This window comes from Globicephala melas, chromosome 2 (genome assembly GCF_963455315.2).
Source record: "Globicephala melas chromosome 2, mGloMel1.2, whole genome shotgun sequence".
Taxonomy (NCBI): Eukaryota; Metazoa; Chordata; class Mammalia; order Artiodactyla; family Delphinidae; genus Globicephala; species Globicephala melas.
The window spans coordinates 3,205,355-3,222,878 of NC_083315.2; the positions used below are offsets into that span (position 1 = coordinate 3,205,355).

The 17,524-nt window shown below is 51.1% G+C and overlaps 1 long non-coding RNA gene across 1 annotated transcript; it reads right to left on the reverse strand.

Annotated features, from left to right (window-relative positions):
• Positions 1 to 10,607: 10,607 nt before the first annotated feature.
• LOC115839987 (uncharacterized) lies at positions 10,608 to 17,215 on the reverse strand. Its single transcript, XR_004034311.2, has 4 exons — positions 16,615 to 17,215; positions 14,168 to 14,261; positions 12,436 to 12,527; positions 10,608 to 11,960 (listed from the first exon to the last, which is right to left on the reverse strand). It is a non-coding gene; the product is annotated as an uncharacterized lncRNA (long non-coding RNA).
• Positions 17,216 to 17,524: the final 309 nt, after the last annotated feature.

The following is a 17,524-nucleotide window of genomic DNA, read 5'->3' on the forward strand; positions in this document are numbered from 1 at the left end:
AATAACCTACATATTCTGTTGGGGAATGGTAGAAGAAATTACCGTGCATTCAACTATGAAATCCATACTTTGAGCTGTTATGCAGTTATCACAAAGAACAGGTTAGAGCCACATACAGTTACCGGTAAACAGATTCGTTATGTATTGGAAACAAGCAAATTGCAGAAAAAATATTTTATCTCTAAAATGTAGTTCTGTTGAAAAAAAAATTAAAAGTGGTTGGGGAGACAGAAAGGTTTGTATATTTTTCATGTCTCTCAAGAAAGACATGAAAGAATACACATCACACTGTCCGGTTTCCTTGGAGGCCTAGAGCTTTTCTCTATGTATCTTTGTACTGCCTGATGCGTTGTAAGCAAGTATTTTGAAATTTTAAAAAATCAGTATAGAAAAGGAGAACAGAAAAATCCATGTCGGAGGCCGAGTGCCGTTCCCTCAGTAATCATGTATTGCTTCTTGCACGATAACAGATCCGCAGATATTTAGCTGGGTTTGAGGCCACGTTTCTCTGCCTTCCTGCAGCCCGCTGACGGCCGGCATATAGAGAGTGAGGAAGGGACGTTTGTAGTTGCTGGGACAAGATCCCTTAAAGGTGGGGGTCGTGCATCTCCTTCCCGCATCCTCCATCCTGCTCTGGGGTTGTGGACGAGCCAGCAGAAGCTCACCTTCGACCCTGAGGCTGAAAACCACACCCTCTGGACAGCTGAGCAGGGTCGTGGAGAGCCAGGCTTAGGGAGGCCCGGGAGCCGTCACACTGCCCTGAAGCGCCTTCCTCCAGGCTTCGACGTCAAAGGGAAAGAAACTTTGGTCTTGTTCAAGCTACTATTATTTGGAGTCTTCTACGTGCAGCAAATAAACCCTCCTTCGTGTAAGACACAGAAAAAGTAGACTTCCTCCTGGTCATGAGATTCTGCTGTGACGCCACACCCAGGACGACACGGGAACAGACCGGGTTCCACAGGAGGGAGAGCAGCCTGAAGCCCAGAGCCGCTCAGAGCCTCACGGAGGTGAGTCACTCACACAGCAGGTGACGGGCGCACCAGGCCCGGACCTCTGGACTGGAACCCGGCCCTGCGCGGTGCTGAACTCAGCTCTGGCCGCAGGACCTCCATGGCAGAGAGGCCTGGCTGCAAGAGAGACAGCTCGGGATATGAGCAGCCTGTCCTCCTCCCAGGGCCGCACCGGGAGCCCCGGGGTCAAGTTTCTGGAGGAAAGGCAGTCCTGGGGTGAGTTTTAGCAAAACCTGAGTTTTCGCTCTTTCACGTCAAGCCCCTCGGCTGCCATTCTGGCCGTCGGTGTTAAGGCCTGGCCCCCTCTCCGGTGGAAGGAACTGCCTTGGGTGCTGGAGGGAAGAGTCTTGCTCCCTCCTTGCAGTGGCTTTTTGGGGTGCTCCCCATCGGCTCAGGTTTCTGGAGTGACAGTGAAAGAAGGGAGGAAACAAAGGCCCAGAATCCAGGACCGCACCTGCTTGTCTGTCTTCATCAAGCAATGCAACCTCGTAATTCTAACTGCCAACATTCCCTGACTTGGGTTTTGCATCACACTTTCAAATTCTCTGGAAAGAATCTGATTAACCGATGCCATGTGGTGCCCCAGGATCCCACATCCTACGTGGACTGTGGGCTGTTCTTCGAGAGCCTTCCAACGGGAGAAGGCAAAACGTTAAATCCCACCACTGCAGGCAGCCCAATGGAGTCGTAGGGGAAGCACTGTTCCCGTGGCTTCAGTGGACAAACACGATCATGGCCTCCTCGTCTGTCACTTGGGTGGCAAAATCAGCTTCAGGCCGGCCACTGGAGCATAGAGTAAAAATTCGATCATCTGTATCCAGCCCATTTGACGTTTGTGATTTGAAACAGGGGCTATGCTGTTTACCCTTGCACCATCTCTCTTTCTCAAAACACAAACTGATAATATAAAGAAGATTGTGATAATATTAATCTTTTTTTTTTTTTTTTTCCGCAGTACGTGGGCCTCTCACTGCTGTGGCCTCTTCTGTTGCGGAGCACAGGTTCCGGACACGCAGGCTCAGCGGCCATGGCTCCCGGGCCCAGCCGCTCCGCGGCATGTGGGATCTTCTCGGACCGGGGCACGAACCCGTGTCCCCTGCATCGGCAGGTGGACTCCCAACCACTGCGCCACCAGGGAAACCCTAATCTATTTTTTTTAACTGAAATCTTCAAGCTCTCATATGAATATCAGCAATTAATATGCTAATTACAAAGGGTGCTTCCCTAATCATAAAAGCAAGTCTAACAAGAATTCGTTAACCATTGCATCTTCTTTTAATTGCTTGCAAGTGACAAGACAGAACTTATTTTGAAATCTTTTTTTATTTAGTTTTATCACAAATTTGAGACCAGCTTCTCTTCCTCTCGTGCCTTCCAGGTTACTGGGATTAAGACGGTATCCCAGTCACATCACCCCTAGAAATTCCATTGGAAACTGGGTCTGAGTGCATTTGTGGGTGGGAAGGGAGGACCAGTCTGGACCTCATAACATCCCATTCTACAGGGAATGGCCATGCTGGGCTCCATCCATCAATACGGTCTTTCTGTGTGTTCCCACTCTAGAATTTTAGGTAGGTCAGTTCACGTGAGAAAGCCAGTACCAGGCAAACATGGTCCATCGCAACTCACCTGCTGAGGGCTCCGGGTTCCCCGGTAAAGCTGGAAGGAACCATCAGACTCCTTTAAGGACGCTCCATTTCTCAGCTACTGCTTATCAGCTGAACCCAGGCTGCATTCATTTTCTGCGCTGCCTGACAAATTACCACAAACTTAATGGCTTAAGATAACATGGGCTTATTATCTCAGACTTTCCATGCGCAGGAGTCTGGACTGAGTCCTCACCAGGAGGCTCCGCTGGGGAAGAATCTGCCCCCAGGCTCATTCAGTGTCTTGACAGGCTTCCTTTGCTCGGCTGTGCTGAGGGCCCAGCTCCGTGCTGGCTGTTGGCTGGGGGCACCCCCGGGTGCTAGAGGCTGCCCACGGTTCTTTGACGTGCGAGCTTCTCCAACACGGCTGCATCTTTCATTAAGCTCATAAGGAGAGTCTCTAGCCCCTGTTTGCTAAGAGGGAGTCTTGTGTAATGTAACCTAATCATAGGAGCGATGTTTTGTTACCTTTATCATATTCTGTAGATAGAAGCACAGGTCCTGCTCACCCTCAGAGGGGCATCATACGAGCTCATGGACACCAGGAGGCAGGGGTCCCAGCAGCCACCCTGAAGTCTCTCCACCACACAGCCTTCGGCATTTTCCCCATCCCCTAAATCTGGGCTTGCCCTGTGACCTGCTTTGGCCAGTAGAAGGTGGCCGAGGTGACCAACTGTCAGTTGCCAGCCTAGGCCTTGGGAGGCCTTGTCCTCTCTTTCTCTCTGAAACTTTTTAGGCTAGCATGAAAGCAAGCCCAGGTTAGCCTGCTGGAAGGTGAGAGATGCATGGAGATTAGTCATCCTAGCACATGCAAAGGCCCTGAGGCCCAAGGATGTTTGACATGTGTGAAGATCAGACAGGAGGCCAGACTGAGGGAACAGTGGTACGAAATGAGGCTGGAGGAGCAGCTAGGAGCCTGAAAAGCCGTGATGAGGACTTTGAGTTTTATTCTAAATGCATGATAGCAACAAATGAACAAATGAGTGAACAAACAAACACAGGAGTGAATGGTCAACCAGGGAGAAGGAAAGTGTGCACGGTTCCTAACAGATAAAACAAGCAGCCATTGCCATGGACAGCTTGTCTGGGATTTGAAACTCAAAGAAGAGCACATCCCATACTTCTCTGTGACAGGCTCAGCTCACAGCGAACGGAGCCCCGGGCACCACGTAACCTGATCTCTGTTGCTTTCTTTCCTGGCTCTGGATCCCCAGTGGGCATCCGATTAGCTCTGATATTGATTATTAACTTTATTATTATATATGTTGTGTCCCCAGTAACAGATTTATAATTAGTTTTAGTGTTTGTCTTTTAAATATGATAGAAAATAAAAAATGGAGTTACAAACCAAAATTGCAATAACGATGAAGTTTATGTTTGCCCATATATTTACCTTTATTGGGGATCTCATATCACTTTGTGCTACTGTCTAAAGTCCTTTCATTTCAACTTGAAGGACTCTCTTCAGAATTTCTTGTAGAGCAGGTCTAGTGGCAATGAACTCCTTCAGCTTTTGTTTATCTGAGAATGTCTTAATTTCTCCCTCATTTTTGAAGAACAGTTTAGCCAGATATATAATTCTTGGTTGACAATTTTTTTTTTCTTTCAGCATTTTAAACAAATTATACTATTGCCTCTGACCTCCATGACTTCTAATGATAAATCAGCTAAAAATCTTGTTGAGGATCCCTTGTATGTGACAAGTTACTTTTCTCTTGCTGTGTTCAAGATTCTGTCTCTGGCTGTCGACAGTTTGATTATGTGTCTCAGGATGGATCTCTCTGGGCTCTTCCTACTTAGAGTTTATGGAGCTTCTTGAATTCACGTCTTTTGTCAAATTTGGGAAGTTTTCAACCACTAGTTCTCCATATAATCATTCTGCCTCTTTCTCTGTCTCTTCTTCTGAAACTCTCATAAGGCATAAGTTGTTGCATTTCATGGCATTCCACAAATCCCTTATGGTCCGTGCATTTTTATTCATTCTTTTTCCCTGCTTCTCAGACTCAATACTTTTATTTTTTTATTTATATATTTTTATAAATTTATTTGTTTTTATTTTTGGCTGTGTTGGGTCTTCGTTGCTGTGCGCAGGCTTTCTCTAGTTGTGGCGAGCGGGGGCTACTCTTCATTGTGGTGCGTGGGCTTCTCATTGTCGTGACTTCTCTTGTTGCAGAGCATGGGCTCTAGGCACACAGGCTTCAGTAGTTGTGGCTCGTGGGCTCTAGGGCGCAGGCTCAGTAGTTGTGGCATATGGGCTTAGTTGCTCTGTGGCATGTGGGATCTTCCCGGGCCAGGGATTGAACCTGTGTCCCCTTCATTGGCAGGCAGATTCTTAACCACTGCGCCACCAGGTAAGCCCTCAGACTCAATACTTTTAATCATTCTATCTTCAAGTTCACTGATTGTTTTTTCTGTTTGTTCCAATTTGTTGCTGAACCCCTCTAGTGAATTTTTTATATAAATTATTGTACTTTTCAGCTCAAAAATTTTTGTTTGGTTCCTTTTTGTAATTTCTTTCTCTTTGTTAATATTCTCATTTTGTTCACATATGGATTTCCTAATTTCCTTTTGTTCTTTGCCCATGTTTTCCCTAGAGAGTTGGTTTAAAGGCTTTATCTAGTAATTCTGATGCCTGGGTTTCTTCAGGGACAGCTTCTGTCAATTAATTTTGTTCCTTTGAATGGGCCATGTGTTCCTGACTCTTTTTATGCCTTGTGATTTCTTTTTTTGTTGTTGAAAACTGTGCATTTGACTACTATAATGTGGTAACTCTGGAAATCAGATTCTACTTCTTCCCCTTCCTCAGGGTTTGCTGGTTTTCTCTCTCCTTTCTCTTCCTTCCTTCCTTCCTTCTTCCCTCTCTTCCTATGGTTATTGTTGAAGCCTATAGTAGTACATTTATGATACTTTTCCAAAATATTTTTGCAAAGATTATATGCCTTATCACGTGTAATCACTGAAGTTTCTATTTCTTCTGCTTGTGTTCAGCTAGGATCTTGACAGAGATTTCCTGAAATGCCAGGAGCTCAACCAAACACACAAACAAAACCACCAAAAGTAGATTCCCAAATGAGAGAACAGCCACCTTTCCTAGCCTTTGCAGACTGGCTCTGTTCTAGGGACACTCCTTCACCACTTACCTAGGCTTCCTTTGAGCCTAAGGAACAGCCCAATGTAAATGCTTAAGCTCTTCTCAGGGTTTTTCTGAGCATGTACCTTCCCTGAATACGCACATGTGTTTCTAAATTCTCCTGGACACAAGGCTACTTTTAAATGTCCTAATTTCCAAAAGCATCTAACTTCAGCTTCTCCTCCTGACCTTAGATGGTCCACCGTATGTCTCCACCCAGATATCTTTCAGTTTGTAGTTGCCTTGTAGCTTTTACAAGCTATACCCGCCTGCATTTCAAGTTGTGTGGAACAGGGACTAGTGACTTGCATCATTCCTCCAGGTATACCCTTTCTGGCTTGAGGAAGAAAACTGGAAACAGGTCTGCCACCTTCTTAAGACCAAAATCACCATTGTGCTGGGAGGGGTGACGTGGGCTGGAGCTAGAGTGAGTAAAAATATCACATCATTTTCCCACCATTTTGAGAATGGATTTTTTTTGGAGGGCATTTGCTTGGTTGCTGTAAACATTTGACTGTTTTCTAGAGCTCCTGCAAAGTTGTTTAAGACAGCTTCCATTTCTTTTTGCTGTTGTTTGGGGGTGTGTGTGTGTGTGTGTGTTTCTGTGGGGAAATGAGAACTTGGAACTTCCTGGTCTACAATTTGCTGATGTCACTCTCTGCTACGTGACTCTGGACACAGGTGCTGAGAACCTGAATCAGGCAGAACAGCTGTCCTACAAATGGAAAGGAAAAAGCTAAGCTCACCACTGAGTTCAACAAATATTTATTAAGCACTTACTGTCTGCAAGGCACAGTTGCAGGTGCTGGCATCTAGAGCAGCAGTTGAAGAGGACATGAGATACTTTTATTCATTTATTATTTTACATAACAAACACACTGTGCTCCATCCATACACCAAGCACTGATGACACAGCAGTAAGTAATGTGAGCATCATCCCTGCTGCCACAGAGCTTGAGATTTATGTAGACGTGAGTTCGTGCTAAACCATTAAAGATAGAAGTTGGATGTATTACTGCCAAACTACTAGAGAAGAGAAAACTGGAAGGAAACTTGTCTTTAAACATTCAGGAAAGGGGTGCTAGAGGAAAAGCACAGCAGTGAGGAGATCTAGGCCACTGCAGTGCCACATGACGCAGGGGATGATACTGGAGTACAAGGTGTTCGGGGGCTTCTCAGGGGCAAGTGTAACTTGGCAGAGTCTTAAAGGTGCACGTGAGGTAATCAAGCGAGAGGTAGCAAAGGTGTTCTAGGCAGATGAAAAAATACGTGCAAAGACAGAGAGTAAAGACAGTGTGTGGCATATCTGAATATAACTAAAAGAGGTCCGTTTGGGTCAGCTTGTTGAGGTTTTAAGTACTGAGAGCTGAGCCAGGAAAGGAGAGCAGAACCGAGGTCAGGCAGGATATTTTAAGCCACATGAAGCAGTTTAAAATTATCATAAGAGTGATGGGAGCCACTGAAGGGTTAATAAAGGAAGTGATATGAAGAGACGGGGATTCTAGAGAGCTGAACTTGGCTGTCCTGCAGATGATAAGCCAGAGGCCCGTTCGGGGCTGTTGCAGGAATATACTCAATAGATGGCGGTGGTGTCGACTCGGGTCGTGACAGTGAGAACAGAGAGAAGGGACCGGGGTGATTAGGAAATTAAAGACGTATCTTGGAGATCGATTGGACTGAGAACAGAAGAAAAGGAAGAAGACGAAAATAAGTCCCAGCTTTCCGGCTTGAGCAACTGATGGACTGGGTGTTATTTACTGAAATCGTCTTAGGACTTGTTGGTGTCCTGCCCGGATGACTCCACGGCCAGCGAACCTAACTGCGAACCACCAGAAAATTGTCCTCAGCTGAACGGGAGCCAGGGGCCACCTTACACAGGGAGTCGCACGCCCCACCCCACTCCAGAAATCTGCAGCTAATGACCAGCTGACACGAGGGTGCAAAAGCCTGGCTCCTCTGCTTCAAGGTGGGATTGGTTCTGTGGTGCAGGCCACGCCCCAGGGCTACCCAAGAGATCAAGCTGCATCTGGGTCCCACGTGAGACCCCCTCCATGCCTTTGTCCTCTCCCGCTCACCCTACTTCCCTTACACTCCCTTTCTCCTAAGAGTCCTCCCTCAGTAAATCACAGTAACCCAAATCCCTGTCTCAGACTCTGCTTGAAGGATGCTTACCTAAGACCGTTGGTACCAAGAGTACACTCCAGAGGAAACTGTGATTCCGGAGTTGACCACTTGCCACCTAGCTGGCAATGAGGACCCTCATCACGGGTGGTCGAGTGGGAGTACTGAAAGACCCTGGCCTGATGTAGCAGAGTAATTGCTGAGACCTTCACTGGGGGGTGAGCTGAAAGGGAATACAGGTTGAAAGAGATGTAGTTTACTGCAATATCTCTGGCACATGGGAGGTACGGGGCAAAGAGTCATTAAAGGATGGTGGGGTTGGTGGCCATTGCTGACCATCAGCTGAGGCATTGAAAAGAGAAAAGGACAGGCGTGGGGGAAATCAATGACTAATCCAAGGCCTCTGTGAGAGACAGAGGCTTCGTTGGCACTGTTAAAAGACATCTCCTGGAGCCAGAAGGTAGACCAAGCTGAGAACCAAACTCAAGACCTTCAGAAAAGCGACTCTCTTCCATCCACGTCGGGGCCTGATACAGACTGGGAGGGACTGAGGGACTGAAAGGGGGGAGTGGGTATTTCTGGGTGGATGCACTGGAGAGCCCTGAAGCCCCCAGATTCCCCTGAACCTCCTGAGTTTGCAGAAGCGGCCCCTCCACCTCCTTAAAGGAGAGCAGCCTTTCCTCGTACATTCTGCACCAGCCTCCAACGAGGCAAAAGCCGCCACAATGATGACTGCGCTCTGAGGGTCTCCCCCTCCCCTTCTTGCTGGCCACCGGACCAATGACTAGGGTCAGGGTCAGGAGAACCCGGGTGAGGGCTCCGTCACTGGGCCTGAGAAGGGGGAAGCATTCTATACCAGAGGAGCCGCAGGACTGGGTGACCGTGCAAGGGCAGGAGCTGCAAGTGTGTGCTGGGGGCGCGTCTGAAGAACGCCGGCTCACGGAGGGAAGGGTCCGAGTCAGGGCACGTTCATTAATACGGAACTATTCTCCCGGAACAAGCATTTCACATGATGGGCAAGGGCCTAGGGGCGGGATGAGAGAGGAAAGTCCTGATGGCTCTTACAAGCTTGGAAAAAGCAATATCAGGATCACTGTGCTCAACCATGGAAGGAGGGGTCAAAAGGCTACAGACATGGATGCACTGGGACTAATCTACCGTTAGGCCGGACACACCAGCTGACCCTCCCTCAGAAGGGTCTGAGGGACAGGCATCCGCGCAGGTGTTGAGGAGAGAGCGCCGGGAGAGCACCACCATCATTAAGATGCTTCAGTCAGTGGTGACCCCTCTGTAGTCCGGGGCCGATGACAAGAGACGTGGTTTAGTCTGGGCTTTTTGGTGGTAATGAGGATGATACTGGACCCTAGAATATCAAAGGCCAGTGGCAGCACTTAACCATGAGAAACAGGATAAAATTATTGTAACAGGCAGCAAAGGCAGAATGGCAACCAAAGACCCTGACCTGCGGGGAGCTGTGGGTGTGACTAATAGAACATGGCGCTCCCAGAGGCAAGACAGATGGACAGGCAGCAAAGTCACTGCCTGGTACATATGTGTGAGCAAAAGAGGCCGAGAATAACAAGCACAAGGATGTCAGGAGACCCGGTGCAAAGTCACAGTCCTTTTCGCAGTTTCCAGATCTGAGCCCGTTTTCAGACCCACATCCATCAACTAAAGGAAAGGTTGGGTCACTCGTGATACCTCACTCTTTCCTCCAAAGGGACTTATGACCATTTACCCAGATACCCATACAGTGGGGAAAGGAGACTGCCCAGATCTTCTGAGGACTGTTGGATACAGGCTTTGAAATGATGGGGACCCAAAGTACCATTACGGCCCCTGTTAGACTAGAGTTGTATGATGATCTAGTAATAAAGGGCTCCAATCCATGTATGCCTCACTGTGGTCCACAATCCCACCTGTGGTCATTTTCCTGCTTCCCAAATGCACAATGGGAACGGATATTAGAAGTTGACAGAAATCTCACTGGTTCCTTGATCTATAGAGTAAACCCTAGGATAGTAAGAAAACTCAAGTACTAATAGGAGATGTATCTATTTATATCTATCTATCTATCTATCTATCTATCTATCTATCTATCTATCTATCTATCTATCTATCTATTATATATCTATATCTAAAAGATTTATTATAAGGAACTGGCTTACCAATTTTGGGGGCTGAGAAGTCCCAAGACCTGCAGTCAACAGGCTGGAGTCAGAGGACTTCCCTGGCGGTCCAGTGGTTAAGACTTTGCCTTCCAGTGCAGGGGCTGCAGGTTTGATCCCTGGTCAGGGAGCTAAGATCCCACATGCCTCGTGGCCAAAAAACCAAAACATAACACAGTAGCAATATTGTCACAAATTCAATAAAGACTTTAAAAAATGGTCCACGTCAAAAAAAACACCTTTAGGGCTTCCCTGGTGGCGCAGTGGTTGCGAATCTGCCTGCCGATGCAGGGGACATGGGTTCGAGCCCTGGTCTGGGAAGATCCCACATGCCGCGGAGCGGCTGGGACCGTGAGCCACAGCTACTGAGCCTGCGCATCTGGAGCCTGTGCTCCGCCACAAGAGAGGACCGCGCACCGCGATGAAGAGTGGCCCTCGCTCGCCGCAACTAGAGAAAGCCCTCATGAAATGAGGACCCAACGCAGCCAAAATAAACAAATAAATTAAAAAAAAAAAAAAAAAACACCTTTAAACAACAAGAACAAAAACAAGCCGGAGTCCCAGGAGATCTCATGGCACAGCTCTGGTCTGAGTCTGAAGTTCTGACACCAGAAGAGCCAATGGTGTGAGTTCCAACCCAACAGACTCAAGACGAGCCACTGTTTCAGTCCAAGTCCAAAAGCAGAAAAAGACCGATGTCCCCGCTCCACGGTCAGCGGGAGGACCCCCGTCACTCACAGAGGGGTAGCCCTTTTGTTCTCTTCAGGTATTCCTTGGATCGCATGAGGCCCCCCCATATTAGGAAGGGCCACCTGCTTTGTTCAGTGGATTCAAATGCTGATCTCATCCAGAAACACCCTCGCAGACACACCTGGAATCATGTTTGACCCAATATCTGGGCACCCTGTCAAGTTGACACACAAAATTAACCATCGCAGTCACCCAGCTGGGATGTGGTGGATTCAGGATTAGAACTCCACGTTCAGAGGGATATGAAGATTTCAAGCTACAGGGAAATATCTGAGCTAGAGAGAGAGGCTGGGGAGCTGTCAACATGGTGGTGGTCACTGAAGCCACATGAGGAAATGAGCCAACCAAGGAGAACATGGGGTTTGTCAAGAGCAGATGGCCTGGACCCCAAACCTGGGGATGTGCAGCATCCAGGTGCTGGGCTGAGCCGAGGGCACTAGGGCAGGATGGCCGGAGAGGCCGAGGGCACTAGGGCAGGACGGCCGGAGGGGTAGAAGGAAATCAGGAGAGAAGCTAAGGGGAGGCACGTTGGGTGGAAGAGGGGCTGTGATGGGGTTAGACAGGACTCGGGTATGGCCAGGGCCACGGAGTGTCCTGGGGACAGAGGGAACTTGGTGGGGGCCATGCCAGGGAGGCGGACACTAGCTTGCAGTGACTGAGGAACCCAAGAGTGTAAGGCAGGCTTGCGGGTATGTACAGGGGGAAGCAGGAGAGGGCTAAGAGCTGGAGACAGGCACTGGGAAAGGTTCATCAGTTTGTCTTTAAGATGGAGAGACCTCAGCATTTTGAGTTAGTGGGGTGTGAGACCAGCCAGGCTACCAGTCACGCCGGGGAGGGAGCCTCCAAGAAATGGGATGAGCCCAGGCTTTGAGTCGAGTCCCGCTCTCCTTTTCACCCCTCGGGCAGATGATTTTGCGTCTCCAGGCCTCATTTCTGTAACAGCCGATGTCAAAATCCTGTTGAGATGAAGTCACAGATGCATGTGAAGTCACTGGACCAACAATCATGGCGATTTCCAAACATGAAAGGCCAAAGCGACAGCTGAATGAAAGATACTCCCAAGCTTTTGGATCCCAAGAGTCTGGGAAATAGCGGCGTGGACGGCTGAATCAGGGAAAACCCAGCAGGAAGAGCTCTGGAGAAAAAAGAATGACAAGGTTGGTTTATGCAGGCTACCACTTGGGTCATGACAGGACGTCAAAAGTGGAAACACCTACAGATACGTGGAACTGGGGACCAGATGTGGGAGAGAATTCAGGGCTGGAGAGAGCGTGTTGGCTCCCCCAGGTGAGAGGCGAGAGGCGAGTCAACAGGGGCCTGTGTAATGCCTGACAGAGTCGCAGAGAACACCCACAGCTGCCCTGCATTTAGCCACGACTTTGTGTCAGGCCCTTTCCCTACAGTACCTTCAACCCTTGGGATTAATCTGCACTTTACAGTTGAGAAAGTGGAGGCTCAGAGAGATCACCCAACAATAAATGATACAGCCCAGGATCAGAGGGTCACTCTGGCTCCCAAACCTGCGTTCTATTCTTTCCACTATCTCACGCCGCTCCAGAGGATGGAGTCTCAGGGAGAACTCTGTTTAGGAGACGAAGGACACAGCTCACCGGACAGAAGGACGGGGAGCGGGTGTGCTGTTATTATGGAGGCCAAGGAAGGATAGTTTCAAGATGGTGGAGGTGGGACACAGCGCCAGACACTGCAAAGGGAGGAGAGAGAGTGAGAAGAGGAAACCTACTCGACGTGGTGAGAGGAGGGTTCCTAGGGGCTGTGGACCGTAGGAGGGGGCTCGTCGTTAAAAACAAAGGTGCTGGGCTTCCCTGGTGGCGCAGTGGTTGAGAGTCCGCCTGCTGATGCAGGAGACACGGGTTCGTGCCCCGGTCCGGGAACATCCCACATGCCGTGGAGCAGCTGGGCCCGTGAGCCATGGCTGCTGAGCCTGCGCGTCCATAGCCTGTGCTCCTCAACGGCAGAGGCCACAACAGTGAGAGGCCCGCGTACTGCAAAAAAAAAAAACAAAAAAAAAACAAAGGTGCTGCATAGGAAGGTGCTGGACCCCATCTTTCTCAGGTCCCCACAACGGTGCTGGTGGGGAGGGGAAAGAAGTGAGCCGTCAAGGCAAGAAAGGGGTGGGGGAGGGGAGGGGAGGGGAGGGGAGGGGAGGGAAGGGGAGGGGAGGGGAGGGAAGGGGAGGGGAGGGGAGGGGAGGGGGAGGAGAAGAAGAAGAAGAGGACTGAGCAGGCGAAGAGGATGAAGACGCACCTCCACTGGCTGTGGGTGCGATGAGGCGCTTGAATGAGGAGCTTGTGACCACGGTCTACATCTTCCCTTCCGCCGGTGTGTCTGCCCTCCTTCCTCTCTGGCTCCCCTTCTCAGTGTCCCTTAGGGGGTCCGCTTTCTTCTGCCGTTCCCTACAGGCTACACCTACAGAGGGCCGTTCCACCGTGGGCACTGCAGGAGGCTAATCAGGGAAGTCAAATCCAAGGCCCTTGTCCTCACGCAGCTCACAACTCCACTGGGGACACTAGCTCTCGAATGTGACAACCAGAGACCACACACCAAAGGGAGTACGTGTCTGGCCCAAGATTCCTCCCACTGCCCCGAATGCTTTCAACTTCTGGACAGTCGGAACCTGAGCTCCCGACGAACTGGGCCAGCGTCTGTGCGTGTCTGCATGCGGTGGCGGCAGCAGAAGCCACAGAGGGATGCTGACTGCCCAGACTGCGTGTGCAGCTGGAGAAGAAAAGGGGTACAGGACAGAACACTAGGTAGCATCAGCCTGCAGGGACAGGCAGAAGAAAGTGGAGCCCCTGATGGACACGAGAAGCAGCAGCCAGGGAGGAAGGAGGGCAGACACACCGGAGGAAGGGAAGATGCAGACCGTGGCCACGAGCTCCTCGTTCAAGTGCCTCATCGCACCCACAGCCAGTGGAGATGAGTCTTCATCCTCTTCGCCTGCTCAGTCCTCTTCTTAACAACGGTCTCACCCCGCTTGCCTTGGCGGCTCACTTATTTCCCCTCCCCTCCAGCAACAGATCCAGCCTGATTTCCTCTTTCCTGCCTCATTTTCTAAAATCCACAGGCCAGGGAGTTCCCCGGTGGTCCAGTAGCTAAGACTCCACCTTCCAATGCAGGGGGCACGGGTTCGATCCCTGGCAAGGGAACTAAGATCCTACGTACCGCATGGTGTGGCCAAAAATTTTTTTTAAAAAGTTCAAAAATTAAAAAAAGAATGAAATCCACATGCCAGGGAGTGTCATCCATGTGAGCAAAGCAAGGCTCTGGACTCTTCCCTCCCTCCCCCCACCCCTCCACTTCCGCCTTCCTGCTGCCTCTCACCTGCCGTAGGTCAGGAGAGGACGAGCAGAATTCCTGTGCTGGACCGGCCTCAGGCTGGGTGCTCCGCCAGAAAAGGCTTCCGCTGCCACCGTGCCTGAAATGCCAACATTATCACCAATTCCTTTGGTGAAGAGTTCCTGGTACCTGTCTTCAAATGTAAACATGCTTGGAAGGGTAACCAACAGCCTTTGTCTCTAATACTGCGGAGAAAATCATTCGAAGACCTCTTTGATGTGTCTTGGAGAATCAAATACCTCGGAAGCCTGGGGCAGGGGCACGGTTGGCACCAAGAGATGGTTTAGGGAGCAGAGAGGGAAGGTGGCGGGGCTGATGAAATCTTAACCCATTTTGCAATTTTGCCCTGGATTACCTCGTCCCCTGGTTTGGGTTCGGGGGAAGGGGCGATCATTCATTTGTAACTGAGGCTGTAGGTGCTCCAGCCATACCCCCGGGCCTTCCTCAGAATTTACCCGCAGACGTTTTCCAAATAACAGTGGGGAAAGTCAAACCATCTGGACAGTTAATGCCCTGCAGAAACGAATGGGGGTCAAGTCTGGGGTGTTCCGCATGGTCGCCCAGAGGGTCCCCGGCAGCATTGGACCCCATGGCCCCCAGCAGTTCCCCGTTCATTACTGACCCTCAGAGCGCTTCCTGGATGGCCCCTGGAAGGAACTATTCACACCCAAACTCTGTTTCAGGTCTTGCTTTGAGGGGGCAATACAGACTGTATAAGGAATTTTTCCCTGTTATTCCCAAGACCGATTGGGGCAGGGCGGGGGGCGAGAATAAAGTCCACCAGCTCTCAAAAAAGAAAAAACCACACACTCACGACCCATAATTCAGAAATATGCATCAAAATTTTAAATGCCCATATGTTTTGACCCAGTAATCCTACTTCTAGAAGTTTACCTTAAGGAAACTAACAGACTGGGTGCAAAAATGTATGCAGAAGGACGTTTGTCATCATGCAGAAGAGTAAAAATGGGGAAGCGATTTATATTTCCAGCAACAGCAAATTGGCTAATAAGTTATAGTAACCCTATGTTGCCATTAGAAATAACTGCAGATTTTTCTATGTCTTTGGTAAGTTAAGTGAAAACGCAGGCGACAAAACATCATGGAATCTACTTTTGTCACTAGTACCTCCCTAGGTGACCGTGTGGGCGTATCTGGAGGATGACAGCAGAATGTTAACAGTGGTTGGTCATCTTTGGCTGGAAAGACGGGGATTGCGGCTCATGTTCATTTCCTTCTTTACACCTTTCTGAACTAAGAAAATGAATTATGCTTTTTTAATGATTGATACAACTTTTAAAACTGAAAAAAAAAATTTGTAAAGAGAAGCCAGTGGCCTCAGCCACGTAGAACTGAATTCCACAGCCAACCCCGCCTGTCCTCCCATCAGGAGCTACTGGTCTCATCGGCTAGGGGACTGGGGCAGACCCCCAGAAGGGAGGCATCCTCCTCAGCCGGCCGACGCTGGGCCGGGCGGCTCTAAGCCAGCCAGCCGACCCGGAGGCCGGGCGGTGGGGGGGAGGGGGGCGCGCAGCGCGCGTCACGTGTCCTGCGTGTGTGGCCCCAGCTGACTCGGAGGAAACGCGCGCAGCCCAGCATCCAGGCTCGGTCGCGCCCCGCCTCCCTGCAGACACAGCCCTGCCCCCGCCCGCCTAGAGCCCCAGCTGGCACTCAGCGGGTCCCTTTCCAATTTGCGGCACATTCAGGAGTTCGGTATTCCCACGGGAAGAGCTCGTTGCCATGGCGATGCGAGCCTCCCAACCCCAGGACCGCCCGGGAGGCCGAGTCCTCCCCCAGCACGGCCCGCCCCCGCCCGCTGGAGAGGGTCGCGGCGTGGGGGAGGGCGGCGTCAACGACGGACCCAGGTGAGAGGGAAGGGGAGGAAGGCCTGCTTGCGAGCCCCCTGGCCGCTCTGCCCTTTCCAGCCCCCTCGGGTCCAGGGGCAGATGCCGCCTCTGGTTCTGGAGCGTCTGGGTGGGGATGTCGGACGCTCCGATTTCCTCCCAGCGTCTTCCAAGAACGCCAGGGCATCTGTAAAAGTTTCTGGAACGCAGCACTCAGGAAAGAAGCGCTAACCTCCGGCCCCCGCAGTCCAGACTGAAAAGTCGGGAGGGGTGAGGAGAGGGAGGAGGGGGAGGCGACCGGCCGGTCCCGCGAAGGCGGGGGGCAGGCAGGCGGGGCCTCCTGCGCGGCCCTGGAGGGGCCGGGGTCACGGACGAGGCCCGGCCCCGGGACGGCGCAGCCACGCCCGGCGGCTACGCGGGGAGGGAGGGGGCGGTCACGTGCGCCTGCTCACCGGGGCCCCGCCCCCGCCCAGGCCCCGCCCACCTCCCAACCTCCCCAGGGCTCCCGGATGCCTCCTCCCCGGGCAGCCGGGGGCTCTGGACCCGCAGGCCTCAGCGCCGGGAGGAGACGTGTCTCCTGTTACTCACCGCAGGTGGCTGCCCCGGGGAAAGCTCCGAGTGCATCACCGACTGGCCTGGAAAGCCTTCCATCTCTGCTCTAGCAGCAGCAGCAGCTCTTTGATGAATTGTGTCTCGTGGCTTTGCAGCCTCCAGCCATACCATGCTGTAAACCCCTGGGTGCCTGCTGGCTCCGATCTGGCTTCCCTCCTCCTGCTGCCTCAAGACTCAGGGACTTGCAGTCGCAATAATCCTTGATTTTTCCAAGAGTTTTTTTTCCCCCTCCAGGCTCTCCGTGCACCCACCCACTCCTACACCTGACGTTTTCCTTCAACTACACCCTGCCCCGCTTCAGGTCCACAGACACACAGGCCTCGTGCCTTCCCATCCATCACCAGTCCAGTGAGAAGTCAGCTCACCCGAGAGGTAAGAGCACAGACGCACCCGGCCAGCTGTCCACGCGGCCCAGGAGAGAGAGGCCACACCCAGCAGCAGGCCCCTGTGCAAAGAGCTCTTTTGCCGACCCCAGGCATCGTATTTCCAGAGTGAGCCACATGTAGAAAGGATTAGCTGTTTCACCCAGCAAGCCCACATCTGTAGTTACAGTCTAACAGGGATACACCTACCCTGGTTATTAATCCTCCTGCTTTAGGATATAAGCGGATCACCAGCTGGGGTCAGGAAAAAAACCCTGCCCCAACCCATCCTCACCTGCCCCGTCTCCTGTGGTGCAGTGTTGCACTTCTGTCCGCAAACCAAGTTCACGGCCACCAACGGAGGCACCTCTGAGACAGGACAGCTCCAGTCTGTGCTGGAGAAGACATCCACTCAGTCACGTGAGTACGTGTGAGGAATCTACTTCGGGCAAGACGTCAGTCCCCACTGTGGCAGAAACAAAGTTGATTCCTGCACGGCCCTTGTCACTTCTGTGCCAAGAAAC